Raw genomic sequence first — 16,804 nt, 5'->3', positions numbered from 1 at the left:
GCTATTAATTTTTACCTCTGTCGACTGAGGATGGGAAGGAAGAGGGAGAAGGTTTCTATGTTCACTTTAATTCTTCTGAACTATTGGAAACAAACCAATTCCTTTTTCATCATATGATGACTGAGCATTTCTTTTATTGGGGGTACTGGGAATTGAACCCAGAGGCACTCAACCACTGAGCCATATCCCCAGCTCTTTTTGTATTTTATTTAGAGACAGGGTCTCTCTGAGTTGCTTGGGGCCTCTCCAAGTTGCTGAGGCTGGCTTTGAAATTGCAATCCTCCTGCCTCAGGCTTCTGAGCCTCTGGGATTACAGGCGTCTGCCACCGCCCCCAGCCTGGCTGAGCACTTTCTTCTATGGATGGGCAGGGTTGCTTTTCAAGCCAGACATGTGGATATAGCTACTAAATGATTCCCATACTGGGCCGTAAATGACAGAATCCTTGCCCCACAATTCAGCAATGTAAGGGTTAACTCCTGGAGTGCCAAGAGCCTCTGAGATGCTGAATCATAGTGACTGGTTTGTTCTCTGTCCTATTCCAAGTCAGAAAATATGTTAGCTCTCCACTCCTGGTGCCAGGCATTGAGCTCAGAACTGGGCACCTCTTGTATCTGACTAAATTTCTCCTCAAGATAATTATCCTCATTTTCCCAGTGACCAAGTGGAGGTGACTTATCACGTGACTTGTCTAATAATGCGCAGCTGGTGAGAGGAGTCCTCCTGGCTCCGGGGTCGTGTTCCTTTCCGTTGGCTCACATTCCATCTCTTAGAATATCTGTATGTTCTGCTTCAAAAAGTTATTTTCCAAAAGTTTGTTCTGTTAGCTTTGTACTTCTGACTTGTCTCAGCTGTTTAAACTCTGTGAATAATTAACCAGTTAAGTCTGATCTCTGGCCTAAAGTTGACCAGTAAGCTTGACTATTTTCCCGGAACAAAAAGACAAGGAACATTTCTCTGTCTAGGTACTTTTCAAAGCCTAGATAGGCAAGGAAGCCAAAACCATCCTTCTAAACTCCCTCTCTTCCTCCTCTAACCAGTGACATCTTAACCCAAGGTCACCAGGTGTGGAAACAAGTCCTTTGAATCCAAGGAGACTGGACGTGGTTTTGGAAGTTAAATAGTCTCAGGATTAAGTCATTATTAGCTGTGTGACCTTGAACACAGTTGCCTGATTCCCTCCCTCAGCTTCTTCCACATTTGTAAACAAAGGAATTAGTGTTTATACTCACTAAGTTAATATTCAGCCTTGATATGAACATTTTCCTGCAGGTATCAACCTATCAAAATGCTATACACAGCGGCAGCAGGGACCTGGAGGCTGAGATCCACAGGCGTGTGCTGGTTTGTCAGATTGTGAGAATATCCACAGGACCACATGGGAGAGGCTGGATGACCTGTAAGATGGGGTGCTCTGCGGATGAAGGGTAGACTTCACCGGAGCAGCCATTGCTAGATGGCATGGAAATGCACTCTTGGATTAGCAAGTACAACACTACAAATGTAACAGGCTCAGTAGGGGCTTTGCAAGTGGGTTTGCACTTCTAGGGGGATGTGCTCTGTGTCTGGTTCTGTCACTCTGTTGGCCTATTTGGGCTATGCTAGGGCTTCTCTGCTGTCTGTCCCTCAAGGTTTATGGGATGGAAGCTTGGCCCCACGGTGGGTGGTGGTACCAGGAAGTAGTGCAGAACTTTTGGGAGCTGGTGCCTAATGGGAAGCCCTTAGTCCACTGCTGTGGGACCCCACTTACTCTCTGGCTTCCTGTTTCTAGCAATGCTCTCTTCCTCGGTCACCTGCGCTCCACCACGGTGTGAAGGAGCCAAGACGACTCTCACTGGAGCTGAGCTAACGCCAGTGCCTTCCCCTTGAACCTGCCAGATTGTGAGCAAATGAACCTCTTTTCTTTATAATCTCATCCTGTCTCAGTATTTCATTGTTGTGATGGAAGAAGGGCCATTGTAGTAATGAAATATTGCTATAATGAGTCACACACACGGGGTGGCTTCTTCAAAAAAGGAAGAAAAGCAACAAGAACACACACAGTAAGGCACAGTGGTAAATACCTATGATCCAAACTACTCGGAAGGCTGAAGTGAAAAGCTCATGAGATTGAGGTAGTGAGACCCTGTGAGAAAATAAAATATAATATAATACAATAAATAGGGCTGGAGTTAGGGGCAGTGAGTGGTATGTGCCTATAACCCCAGCAACTCTGGAGGCTGAGGCAGGAATATTGCAATTTGAAGCCAGCCTCATCCTCTCTCTCTCTCTCTCTCTCTCTCTCTCTCTCTCTCTCTCTCTCTCTCTCTCCACACACACACACACACACACACACACACACACGCACACACACACACACACACACACATGCACATTTCTTTTTCACAGTTCCTAAGGCAGAAATCCAAGATCAAAGTGCTGGCGTGACTGGGTTCTGGTGAAGGCCCGCCTCTGGACTGCAGACTGCTGACATATAGTTGGACCCTCACATGGAGCAAAGGGGGCAAGAGAACCCTCTGGGGTTCCTTTTGCCAAGTCACTAATCCCATTCAGGAGGAACCTGGCCTCATGACCTAACCACTTCCCAAACATTCCATCCCTTAACAGCATCTCCTTGGTGGGCACAATTTCGTTACAGGAATTTGGAAAGAAGAGAAGCATGCTGTCTACTGCAATCACGACACCGTCTCACCTGATGTCATGGAACTTCATTAACATTCCAGAGCTGTTACTGCATTTTTCAAATGAAGTAACTATGTCTCCAAAAGTTACAACAGCTAATAAGAGGTAGAACAGTGATCCTAATCCAACCCAAGTCAGGGACAACCAGACTTTTTAGTCACAGTGTGAGAAGGAAATTCTGGAAAAAAAAAAAAAAACTTAACTTGAGAACATGGATGGTAAAGAATGAATAAGGGTGCTGACCATAAGGCAATTCAAATGAGAAATTAAAAAAAGCTACTAGATGTATAGGATCCTTGAGTAAGAATAGTGCTGAAAAAATTGATCCCACTTACGCTATACAAATGGAATTATGTTAACAAATCATGATTGGCATAAAGAATAGACAGACATTCTTTCCACTGTGCTTATTCAAACTAGCTTAAAATTAAGCCCAAATAAAACATTTTAAGAAATCCACAGCCTTTTGCAAGCAGAAATTTGTGTGAGTCAGCATGCCATTACTGTAACAAGTTACCTGAGACAATCAACTTAAAAAGCATTTAATTTGGATCGTGTTTTCAGAGGCTCCAGTCCATGATTTGTTGGCCCCATATCATAGATCTGTGGTGAGATAACATATCATGGTGGCAACCATATGGTGGAGCAACCGGAGCAACCTACTCACTTCATTGAAAGCAAGGAGAAAGAGGAGAGGCCAGGATAGCAAAATTCCCTCCAAGGGCCCACTCCCCCAAAGACCTAAACTCCTTCCTCTAGGCCCCACCTCCTAAAGGTCCCAGGAACACCACTGACAAGGTATCAGATCTTCAGCACACAGGTCTTTGGGGAACATTCACGATCTAATCTATAGAAAGGTCCATGGTCTTTGTCATCCCTCAGTTGGGTAGTTAAGTCTCTTGACCCCATTTTTCAGAGTAACAGGAACCACTGAAAAAGATCTCAGTTGAATTCCACCTTTTCAACTTTCAGCAGCAGGGCAAAACTTTAAAGAGAAGCCCTTGGAATTATGAGATTTGGGACATAGAAAAGAGGGGGTGACTGTTAGAAATCACTGGGATATGGGGAAATACTAGGAAATGACATTGGCCAAACTATGTTGTTATACTTGTTGCCCCTACAAATGTGTAACATGAATCCCACCATTAGGTACAATTGTAATACACCAATAAAATATGGAAAAAAATTAAAGATCAAGTCTAGGAAATTGGTAAAGAAAAAAAAAAAAAGAAAGTAATTGCAGTCCACATGGAGCATCAGACCAGGAGTCAGAAAACTGGGAACCAAATCCTGGTTGGTCTGTTCACAGCTCAGTGGGAACGACATCTGTACAATGGGAGTGACATCTGTACAACGGGAGTGACATCTGTATAATGAGAATGGCAATGACAACTTCCCAGGCTACATGGATGATTAAATGAAATAGCATTCAGAAGTTTCAAGAATTGGGTCTAGCATAAAATATATGCTCAATACACATTTGATTTTCCCTTCCTGAGCTCCAACGCATATCCAAGGAGTATAATAATAATATCGTCAGGAGAGGGCACAAAGATCAAATGTGATAACTCAAGAATCATGATTTGGAAACACATCATTTTACAAATGAATGTTATCTTTTCTGCTGGAGACAACCAAGGTGGCCCAAATGTGCTCTTCCCCTAACCACATCCTATAGTTAAATGTATCAAATGGTCTTTATTACTCTAAGGTTACTTCTGGCTTTTTAATTTTTCCAACAATCACACAACTACTGAAGTCGAATCTATACTTCTGGACAGAGTTAGTATTTTCCTAATGTGTTATTAGCCTGGGTTGAGGACACACCACATACTTGGAGAACATTTTTTTGTGGAGATCATCCATTCCCTTCATGCTTGAACCCCTAAATCTTCCCCTTCTCTGCAATATCAACCTCTTTACCCTCAAGCTAATTTCTTCCCTATAGCTTGACTTTATTAAGTCAAAAATCGTCTTTGATTCTTTAATTACCTTCTCTCTGGAACCCTCCTCAGTACCATAGTTCATCTTCGTGTAGAGCATGTATCTCAAATACCTCTACTTTATTTCTCTGTGGTTATCCTACCACAAGTTATTCTTAACAATTGTAGGGCTATCTAAGAAGCCCTTCATTTCCATTATTACACCTCTTACCCAAAATAAACCCTTAGAACGGAGGATGGGATTTTAAAATCACAAACTAGATCAAGTTGAACTCTTTGCACGAGACCCTTTCAATGGCTTCTCATATTTTGTTTAGAATGAAATTTCAACACTGCCAAGGAACCCAGATACCTATAGGGAATGTTCTCCGGCAACCTTCTTTCCCCAACAAATGTGTACTGAATATGTGACCAGTGCTGGAGATTTAGAAGGAAAGCAAAGCAAGTGGAAATCTGTGTTTTCTTGGAGGTATGTTGTTTCCCTATCTCGTTAACCTTGACCCTCAGAAATACATTTTACTTCCTGACCCTGCAAACGCTGAGGTATTTGTAAAGAGGGAGGTACCTTCCTGACTTTATCAGATAAAGTAATAATAAAAGTTTTATCCACCATGCTAAGATATTTATGATGCTCTCTGATATTTTCTTTACCCAATTTCATTACCAAAAAGAGAAAAATAAATAAATAAAAACACAAAAATAGTTACAACAATCTAAATTGATTTCTCAACACCATAGAGAAAACTGCAGTGTAAAAACGCAGTTCTACACAGGTCTGCTGCTACTGACTTTGTGACCACAGGAAAATCACTTAACTCATAAGTTTTATCATCGTTCAACTTATGAGGGGTCCTCACAATTAGGTGAGTTAATTTATTGGGATGCATATTGGCAAAACCCGAAATGAGGAAGAATCTTAGCACATGCCTATACATTTTCAGGCCATTCTCTCATACCCAATTCATTTGAGGTCCTTGAACACATCATCACAAGGTTCTTGGGTTTTGTCCTCCTTGGATTCCTTTCCTCACAGGACATCACCTGGCTGCCTCTTCTCATTGTTTATATCTGAGCTTAAATGTCATTTTCGTGAAAACGCCTACCCCTTTCGGATGACTAATGATGAAGTGAATAGATTGTGTAAGTCACTGTTTGAATTTTCTGTGTAACAGTTACCCAATATTCTCTTGTTGGTTCATTTTCCAACCATCTCCTGGCTAGAGGAGATGACTCATACAGAAATAAGGTCTTTGCCCACACTTTCCACAGCCCTGACCCCAGCACTAAAAATAATGCCTGACAAAACAGTAGGTTTTCAGGAAATACTCATTGGTACACAAGTGGCCGAGAGAATACACACTTGTCAGATTAAAATAACATGCAGATGGAATCAAATGGGAAAGTTTCCCCTAAATCAAACAGGACATTTGAGTTTGAAATTCTGGATTCTAGGACCAGCCTGCGATAGGCTCAGGTGTGGTCTCCCAAATTCATGTGATGAATTTCTCAGAATGTGACTATATTTGGAGATCTAAGGATGCAATTAAGGTTAAATCAGGTCATTAGGGTGGGTGCTAATCCAATGCAACTGGTGTATCTATAAGAAGGGGATGTTTAGACTCAGACATGTACAGAAGGAAGGCTAGGTGAACACACCGTGAGAAGATGACCATCTACAAGCCAAGCTGACAGGCCCCAGAAGAAACCAGCCCTGCCAACACCTTGATCTTGGACTTCAGCCTCCAGAACCAGGAGTGTTTTAGTCAGCTTTTTCACACTATGACTTAAAGACCCAACCAGAACAATTGTAGAGGACGAACAGTTGATTTGAGGGCTTACAGTTGAGGAAGCCTTAGTCCATAGAAGGCTGGCTCTGATCCTCAGGGCTTGAGGTGAGGCTGACCATCATGGTGGAAGAGTGAGGCAGAGGGAAGCAGCTCACACGACAATCAGGAGGCAGAGAGACACAGATCTTCACTTGCCAAATATACATACAAATATATACCCCATAGCCATGCCCCAATTCTCACCTCCTCCAGGCACACCTCACCTGCCTCCAGTTACCACTCAGTTAATCCCACCAGGGTTTAATGCATTGATTAGGTTATGGCTTATAATCTAATCGTTTCTTCTCCAAACCTTCTTGCATTGTCTCACACGTGAGCTTTTGGGGGACACCTCACATCCAGACCATAATAATAAGAGAAGGAATTTCTGTGGTGCCTGCTGCTCTGGTTGTGGGCCTTTGTTATGACAGTCCCAGTAGACAGTGGGAGAATGGCTAATCACCTCTAGCTCTCAGTTTTCCATTTGTAGCATGAAATCATGCAACTGACTTTGCTCATGTGTGAATTGTGTAAAAGCTCAACACAAATCCAGCCATACAATAGAACATTAGCATATGTATAAATTCCCCTCCCAACAAAACTTTTCTTTACTTCTAATTTAATCATAGAGAGAGGTTTTCAAGAGTCCATTAAAACTTTCAAAATTCCATTTTCTAATACTGGTGGTCCACACTGCCCTGTCCATCTTGATAGCCACAGGACCTGGGACAGTAGCAGGTCGGATGGAGGCAGGGCATCTGTGAACCTCAGACCATATACTCATAAGGGCAAGAATTATCACGCATGTTATTTTCATTAGGCAACTGAATTCACAGTTCAAACTCCAAGGTTTCCAAGATGAAAGAAAAGTCTATATTTCTTCTCTGGCACCCTACCCGCAACCAAGGTTTTGGGGAGGTCTCTGAATCTTGGTCACCTTCAGGTCTTATATCCCTGAAACTTCCCTTCTTATGGCACATGGAGATTTTTGGCAAATCAGGACACACATACTCTAGGATCCAGTCTCTAGGACCTCATGAAGCCACTCTGTGACTTTGCTATGTCTCCAGGGAGAGGCCAAGAAGTCATAGTGCAGGGCCACACCCACATATTCCATACCCACATATTCCTTCTGTCCCCAGTGCAGAGAGCCTCCTCTCCCCTCCCAGCTTGAGCTTCTCAGAGTTCTCCTCATTCTAGGTACTCCAGATCCTCAGCTGGGTTTGGGCTTCCACAAAGCACAGTAAGCACTTAACAAAGGATTTTCATCAATTTGAAACATCCCTTTACTTTGATTGCCCCTCCCCTTCCCCACATTCTTAGCCTCTTCTACTAGTTCTGCATACCATCTTCCAAAGCCTGACCTCCACCCTGGGCTTTATCATTTCTTCAGTGCACTGAGAACCTGATGCAGCATAGACTGTTAGTTCATTCTTTCAAGCCCTTTACAAAAAAAAAAAAAATTGGAAAGAAAGATCTAAAACAATTGCCAAATCCTTGCAATGAAATGTAGCACATTCACCAGTAAATAAAACTATAGGATGCAGTACCCAAGATATACCTGTAGTGAAAAAAATATTTATAGGTTTTCTAAAATTAAAATGACTGTGTGCACTGTATTTTATCTGGCAAACTTAACTCCATAAGGATGTCTCTTAAGGCAATGTTTCTGCAACTTCAGCTGCATCGGGACTTCTAGAAGGCTTCCTAGAGGGCTTAAATCAGATGTCGGGAGGATACTCCTGTAGAGTCTGTGATTCAATAGCTCCGGGCCTGGCTCAAGAACTTAACTCACCAAAAAAATTCTCAGATAATATTGGCATTGTTGTTTCAGGAACCAAACACTGAGAATGTTTGTCTTATGATAGAAATAATGGATTTCATATGAGAACATTGAATTTATATGAATATATCAAAGTTATATAAATTTGCTGTGCTTGTATTATACTAACTGTGAGATGAAGAGAGAAATAATAAACACTTCTACCTAACTCTTACAGTTTTCTCCAGGGTTAAATAAATTTGAATATATAGAAATTGTTTATAACCGGATCTTGTACTTTTATATGCTATATAATGGTGAATATTCTTATTATCATTAACATCATCATTATACTGTTTGCTCCCAAAATAAAAAGCTAACAAAATTGAACTTATCATTGATCCTAATTAATAATAACCAAATAGAGTTGTCAAAAAAGTGTTAAAATTATCTGACAGTATGTTCAGTTTAAGAAAACAAAACGCATTACATATTAGAATTCCTTAAGAAAAATGGTGAAAATAATGGTGTAGCTGCATTGCAAAACACTCGGGGGCGATATTCAAAAAGTTAAACATAGACTCACCATACAATCTACCAATTTCACTTTTAGGTATATTCCCCAAACAATGGAAAACAAGAGCTCAAAGAGATAGTTGGATGCCAATGGTTCACGGCATCATTATTCCCAATGCTCCAAGGGTGGAAATAATCCAAATGCCCATCAATAAACAAATGAATAAGCAAAATATGGTATGCACTCATAATAGAATAGTATTCAGTCATAGAAACGAAGAAGGTGGTGACATGTGCTTCAACATGGACAAACCTTAAAAACATGCCAACAGGCTACACATCATATGTCTCCATTTTTATGAACCATCTAGGAGCAGCAAATCTGCAGAGAAGAGAGTATTTCTTTAAATATTATATAGACAGTATTTTTTTTTTTTTTGGCCATGTAAGTTAGCAGATTCACAAATTCTGGGAATTCAAATGTGGACATTTTCAGGGAGGGTATTATTTTGTCTACTACATCATCTTCACATAATTAGAAGCCAGAAAAACTGGTTTTTGGATCTCAATCTCACTTTTTAGTAGTTATGCCACCTTCTCACTCCATCTCCTTTGGCAGCTCTTTTAACATGGGGACCCTTGCAGGGCTATTTTGGGGAATATGAGATGAAGTGATAGGACCTGGCACCAAGACCAACCTCAGTGAGCACTGTTGTTATGACTGACATCTTCTACCCTTTTCCATAAGGGTATTGTAGAGGTTAGACATTTAGGAAACTCTCAGGTGAAATGCAAATTTCTATTTAGATATTGGTTCTGTTTTTTTTTTTTCTTGAAGCAAACAACTTGTACATTTCTTTAATTTTTCATTCACTTCATTCCAAGTCATCTGTGATGAAGAGGTGAATCCCACTATCCAAGCAATCTGGCCTGCAGTCCCTACTACACCACCACACACACTGCCTCTGGAAATAGAATATGCATTTTCACCTTTTGATATCTTATTTAGAGGGAGAGAACCAGGGAGATCCTGGTTAAAAAATTTACTGAGAAAAATTTCTGTGATCAAAAGCAGCAGGGTATATGGAATGTGCCAGACTGTGAAATGGAGAACCAAAAATCTCAAGTGTGTTTAAAAAAAAAAAAAAAAAAAGGCATCTCTTTATTCATTCATAAGCATTTATTGAGCACTTACTATTTTCCAAGTACTATCTTATATGTGGTGCTCAAAGCAAACAAGATCCTTCTTTTTAGTCTCTTTGGGAAAGACAAACAATAAAGGATAAGAAAAGTTATGTGGATAGATGATTCCAATTTTGTCAATTGTAATAAAGGAAATAAACAGGATGTTATGATAGAATAACAAAGTGGGATAGAACAGCAAAGGAGGTAATACTTATGCTGAGACATGGAAGGCTTGCAGAGTAGCCGAGACCTGTCTGTCTTCAGTGGGAGGGAATCTGGTGATCTTTTTGCAAACCCTGGGCCTTGCATTAGTAAATTGTAAGATCAGTCTAGTGGATATTAAGAAGGTTTTCCCCTCCCCCAAATGAAACAGAGGAGAGTAAATCAGAACAGAGGAAACTAGCATCCATCATGGTACAAGTGGAAGTTTTTTGGTGAGAGTTTAGTTTCAGGTACACACATACAAATAGGCACGTGTGGCTGAGTCTGGAGAAACTGTGTGTTTCTGCACAGGTTAGCAGTCAGGGAGTCTGAAAAACTCCACTCCAATGCAAACAGGTCTCCATGTATTTAGGAAAGTAAACACCCAGCTGTGTGGCTGGAAGAGTCCCTGCTAGAGTGATAAGAAGTGAGGTCCATATCAATAGAGGCCAGGTTGCTCAGGCCAACAGGCCAAAGTAAGGGGCCTGGATTTCATTCTGGGCGCTATGAAAACCATGGATGGACTAAAGCCATCTGGCACATTCTGATTTGCATTTCTAGAAGAAGGGTCATTCAGGAAACCTCCTTTGTATGGATCATCTACTTTCACATTGAGACTCTAGAATTCACTGGGCTCACTGACATCCAAATGCTTTGGACAATTTGAAGGTTCACATTAGAAGAAAACTGACGAGTCACTCATTTTCATTCTTGTCAGAACATCTGAGGGCAACTCAGAAGGTAAAACCTGAAACACCCATAGAAATGGGAGCAACCATGAACTCTTTTGTAACTGAGGAGGGGTCAACGTTTTCAAACACTTGAGAATGTTCTTCGCATTACTCTAAGTTTGCATTATGTTTTATAAAGGTCCGCATGGCTGTTCCTATGAAAATTTAAATTGTGCAGGAAACCTTTATCCAGAAAGATAACTTCTGTGAGTAGAGCCTTTAGAAACACCCATGTGTATTCAAGAACAGGTGTGGCAAGACGTACGTGGATTCATCTGTAATTAGGAAAAAAATGGAGATGGTTTAAATGGAGACCAATGAGAGAATGGGTAAATAAGAAACAAAAGGATGTTTATTACTATCCATTACATAGCTGTTTAAAAAGAATGCTCCAAACACTGTATGTACTAATACAAAAGTCCTGATTTTTAATTTTTTTTTAAAAAAAGCAGCAGAGAAATACAAGTAGTATGATATAACTGCATTAAAAAAAAACTTGGAAAAATACATGTGGATGAGCACAGCTGAATGTTCACAGGAAAAAAAAAGTCTTAAAAGGACATCACAGACACCATACACATTTGAGAGGGTGAGAAAAGATGGCAGAAGAGACCCTTGCCTATCATATACTATTCATACACTTTGCATTTGAACTTCTTTTGCATTAAGATCTTGAAAATGTAGCAAAATTGCTGGGTATGGTGGCACAGGTCTGTAATTCCAGTGACTTGGGAGGCTAAGGCTGGAGGATTGCAAGTTCAAGGCCAGCCTAGGCAACCTTAGTGAGACCTTGACTCAAAATAACATAAAAAGGGTTGAAGGTGTAGCTGAGGGGTAGAACAATCCTTGGAGTACACACACACACACACACACACACACACACACACAGAGTTACAAAACAATATTAACAAAAGATATTACTAGGCAGGGCAAGCCAAGAGAAGTGGTAAGCAGGGAGGTAAGAAAATGATCAGGACTTTACAGTGACATCAATGCTCAGAACTTCGCCTCTTGGTTGTCACATTGAGGGAAACCAAAGGTTTGGATTTCACGGTGCTCTTCATTTGCTGGCATGAGCACGTGGGTATGTGCTATGTAGTATGATATAACTATTTATTTATTTATCTATTTAATTATTTATTTATTGATGACATTTCCCAAATGCCTGAGACCAGATGGTTTGAGCTACTACAGAGCTGGGTATGGCACCTTCTCTGACTAGCTCTATTAAACTGTTTGGCTTGATCTGACCCAATCAGAAATTCTCCTGTTAACTGAGTCTGGTACTGAGTGGTGAACACAGGGCAATATTGAGGGAGGGAAAATGGAACACAATAGTCACGGGTCCTTGAGCACACAAGCTCTTGTCATGACTGGTTCTGGTGAATTTAAGTATATTACCACTCACTCCATACCTGTGCACGGTAGTTGACTGATGGTAGTTGACTGACGTATTATTTTCATTTTGCAAATGACTACTTATATCTGCCTGGGTGGCCTAGCAAGGGGAGGGGCTGGGGTGAGCCAAAGAGACAAGTGCCCATCCTTTCAGGTTGGGACACGTGTGCTATTCTGGGGTCAGTTGCATGATATTAGACAGAAGAGGATAATTTTGCTGTAGAAAAATGAAGATTCCTGCAGTTTGTCCTTACGTAACCTACTTGGCTGAAATCTATATCAACAATATGAAAAAAACACAAGTAATTAAGGAACTTGTAAGGCTTACTCTTACGCCCACACCCCTCTCCCAACCACACGCAGAGAGAGAGGTGTGTGCTTCTGTCAAAAGCAAAGAGTTGAAGAGAGGGGAGGACAACAGCCTTGGAGCCTCTTTCTGATCAGACCTGCCCTACCTGCTTAACCCTGCCTAGGACTCCCCACCCCACCATGTGAGATTAATTGTCCCTGATCACAGTCCGGGTGCCTGTCTGTCCCATCATCAGGCTTTATCACCAGGTTTGGCCTGTGTTGCTCACTGTCCCCAGGGCAATGTGGGCAGGTGCCTAGACCACCCAGAATTCCTCTTTCTAGTCCCCATGACAGCCAGGCTGCTGGGTCTCACAAATGCCTCAAGGGTGACTGAACACCATCCCCACCCAGGATGTCACTGGGCCTGGGGAAGAAAGCAGCAGGGCCTGCAGAGAAGTGAGGTAACAGCTGCTAGAAATACCCCAACTCAATCCCCCCCTCCCCCCTCCCTTCCTGCTGATGAGCAGAATCACAGCCTTTGGGACAGGAGTCCCCTGTGTTTCTCCTTTGCTAGCAAAGCAATGAGCCTTCTTTTTCCCAAAATAAATAAATAAATAAATAAAATAGAAAAAAAGAAAGAAAAGAAATAGTACAACTCTCGGCCTAGGGGAAAAGAAATGAAGAAGAAAAGGTCAGATGTAAAACTGTCCTGTAGGCTGTTATAACAGGGAGACCTTCCTCAAAGCCCACAAGGCATGACACACCATGATGAGCCCTCAGGTAAACTATGGCTTCAGATGATGAGGCTGGGTCAGTGTTAGCTCATTGATCCCAACACAGGAATCACGCGGATGCTTGACAGTGGTGCAGCAGGAGGGTACAGTATGTGGGAAGTCTCCGTGAACCTAAAAGCAGTGCTAAAAGATAAAGTTTATTAATTTTTTAAAAGACACTAAAATATATTTGTACAAGGAACTACCACCATTTGATGCTTTATAACTTTATGGACAAACTTCACTTTTTCTGAAATATGAGAAAAAATGGACTTAGAATAAATCATGACAATCCACTGAGACAGAGTTCGTTCTCTCTGTGGGCTGTGACGAATTGGCCAAGAGTGGAGCCAGGTAGCAAACGGAAATGGGCTCTGGCTTGAAGGGGGAAAAGAATGAGTTTTGAATAAAGTAATATTAAAAAATAAACAAAAGATCTCTAAATGCTTTTCTAAGACAAAGGAGACCTGAATAAATTTTATTCCTATCATGATCTTTTTTTTTCTCCATCCATATTTCAGGTTTGGTTTCTAGTATTTCATATAATGACAAAATTTGCCAGTTCAAAACCAAACCTTTTGTGTCTAGTGCCCACTTTTCCCAACAAAAGCACTTCATGAAACTCATAATTAATTAATAATTAATGTATAATTAATTTGTATATGATTAATTTTGTGATTTTCGATTTACTATTATAAAACTTTATAGGAATAGAGTTTAGAGAATGGAGGAAAAACTGTTTGTTAAAATAAATGTAAATTGGGACATCTATGACCATTTCAAATACTGAGGTTACACCTGGGAATCTTGTCACAGACGGTTACTAGAGCTGGTGCCACACAGATAGAACCTAGGCCTAAGCAAGGTAAAAGGGACTTGTTCAAGGGCACTGATCATGTTCAAATCAGAGACGTATGTGGCAGAGCCATCGCCACCCACTTAGGTAAGGGACCTGTGATCCCCGTGACTTATTCATTAGGCTAATGAGCAGCTCTGTGAGTGAATGAATTTTAGATAAGTCAGGGTGACTTAAGGAAGTTACTAACTTGCCACAGTCACAGAGCAGGTCAAAGGCTGGAGCCAGGACATGAGGAGGCCTGTGTTACCTGACCTCCACCTGCTGGTGTGGGGGGAAGAAGGTCACCAAAAGGGAGATGGATGGACGGAGCTGATGGAGGAGGAGCTGTCACTAAATGCTCAGCCACAGGGAGGGAGGGGTAATTCTGGGATGGTCCCTCTTCCCCTGAGGTCTGTTATCTTGATAAGAACCTAAAATCCCCTTTGGCCAAGTTGCCTCCCTTCAGTTCCTGCTCATCTCCCCTTCTAGTCTTGCCTCCTGAGTGCTACCATAAGAGTGACATAGCAATGCTATTCAAGTAACATTGCAAGCAGGAATGTGGGAGCAAAAGAGTTTTCTCCACCGGGTGAGGAGAAGCGCTGGGAGGGGGTGATGGGGCATCTTCCAGTGGAGGAACAGCAGCCTGGGGTTTTGGAGACCACAATTCCTGTTTCAGCCAGAAACTGTCATTTATTAGCTTTGTGACATCAGACCATTTCTCTAAACCTGCTTACTCAACAATAAAATGACGATAATATTAGGATCTGTCCAGAAAGTCTGAGATTATGACTAAAACAGAACAGTATGGGCAAGGGGACATCCTACCTGTTAATGTCATCACTGTAAAATCCTTTCTTATCCTTCCAGGACTATCTAGCACCTACTGCCTTGAACATTCTCAGTAAATAGGTATTGGATTAATGAGTAAACATAATAAAATGTGCAAACAAAGGTAATGGTTCATCTACGAAAGATCAAGGCTCCACAAACATTTCAAACACTATGACACCTGCTAAACAACAGGTGGAGGTCAGGTAACACAGAAATGAGAATCATCTCTTTCATATCTTACTAATTTCTTGTAGCTAGGTAAGAAAGTCTGCAAGACCAAAGGGAAGATTTCCCTCTCCTAGACAGTATCTTTATTTAATAGGGTATTTCTGCGTTTGTGTGTGGAGATTGAACCCAGCGGTGCTCTACCAATGAGCTACACATCCAGTCCTTTTTTATTTTATTTTGAGACAGCGTCTCCCTAAGTCCCTGAGGCTGGCCTTGAACTTGCAATCTTCTGCCTCAGTCCCTGGAATCACTGGGATTAAAGGTGAGTGTCACCCTGACGGCAAAAAAAAAAAAAAGGCTTTTGAGGGCTGGGGGTATAGCTCAATTAGTAGAATGCTTGCCTTGTGTGCACAAGAACCTGGGTTCAATCCCCAGCACCATACAGATGATGATGATGATAATGATGATGATGATGATGATGATAATGATAATAATAATAATAATAATAAAAGACTTTTGAACATATATATGACCAAAGATTTTCCAAGCTAATCATAATGGTTACTCATTTGGGTCTCAAAAGCATTGTTTTATTTTGTCCTTACAACCCCCCTTTTAAAACTCATATGGTACCATTATTTTATTACATATTAATGCTTATGTTGGTTTATGTTAATATGAAATGCTAAATATAGAATTATTTTACAAAAACAACTGAAGTTCAGAGAGTTAAGTGAACTGACCGGTGTCACAAGTACATTGAACAGAGGAGGAAACAGTTTCCGAGAGAGTGGGTAACTGCTCCCAAGGTTCCCAGCCTACGAATCAGCAGAGGCTGGAGCAGAGAAACTCAGGACTTTTACTACAAAGCTCTAGTTACTATTGCTTACTGGGTACCTGTGTATCTACAGTTTAGTTGTAACTGAAAACCCTCCCAGTTGTGAGATTAAAAAGAACTCACTGAATAGCAAGATAACCAGACCCTGGGAGTTGACCGCATCGTTCAAGTTTCTCAGAGGAGGCAGCTCAGGTGGCCACACTTGACCTGGCACTGCACACTGTATGACAGCAGTGGCTTGCCAGCTGAATCACCAATCACAGTTGCAAGGCTGTAAAAGCTCTTGCTGTTTTAATGCTCTTCCCATCCAGTCTGCTAATGCCATCTGTCCACTCACCTGTGTTGGGCAAAGGCCTGAACTCTCACTCCACCTCCTAACCTGGTTGGTAACTTCAGGCCACAAAAGCATTAGCAGGACAACCAGCAGTGCTCAGGGCAGAGAGGACAGAGTCCTTCCCAGCTGTCCCTGTTTAATGCATCCTGAAAACCACTGCTGTGTTCATCCCCTTCGAATCACTGTCAAGACAACCTTGAGATATCTAGGAACTTCCAAGTCAAGCAAAGCTCAACCCCAAATGCATTCACTCACTCAAATTCTAGTGATGGTTTCTGCCTGGTTCTTTGTTAAGCACTGAAGACACATGAAACAAGCTGGACAGGTTGTGCAAGGAAGCCCAGGGGAGAGATGAATGAGCACCAGTAGCTAAAGCAAAAGCATCTGGGGAGCACTTGAGCTTCATAGATTTCCTCCCCAGACTTCCTCCCTTGCTTAATGTAATCAGAGACCATTCCAAAGCAACTGGCTTTCTCCTCCACCTGCCCA

The 16,804-nt window shown here is 41.5% G+C and overlaps 1 long non-coding RNA gene across 1 annotated transcript; it reads left to right on the top strand.

The window, feature by feature from the left end:
* The first annotated feature begins 1,271 nt into the window (after positions 1-1,271).
* Positions 1,272-3,871, top strand: LOC144365410 (uncharacterized). Its single transcript, XR_013423814.1, has 3 exons — positions 1,272-1,485; positions 1,770-2,112; positions 2,387-3,871. It is a non-coding gene; the product is annotated as an uncharacterized LOC144365410 (long non-coding RNA).
* Positions 3,872-16,804: the final 12,933 nt, after the last annotated feature.

The sequence above is a fragment of the Ictidomys tridecemlineatus genome, chromosome 7 (assembly GCF_052094955.1).
Source record: "Ictidomys tridecemlineatus isolate mIctTri1 chromosome 7, mIctTri1.hap1, whole genome shotgun sequence".
In the NCBI taxonomy this organism is placed as follows: domain Eukaryota; kingdom Metazoa; phylum Chordata; class Mammalia; order Rodentia; family Sciuridae; genus Ictidomys; species Ictidomys tridecemlineatus.
Note: the sequence above shows the minus strand (reverse complement) of the source record. Positions and strands in the feature narration are given on the sequence as shown.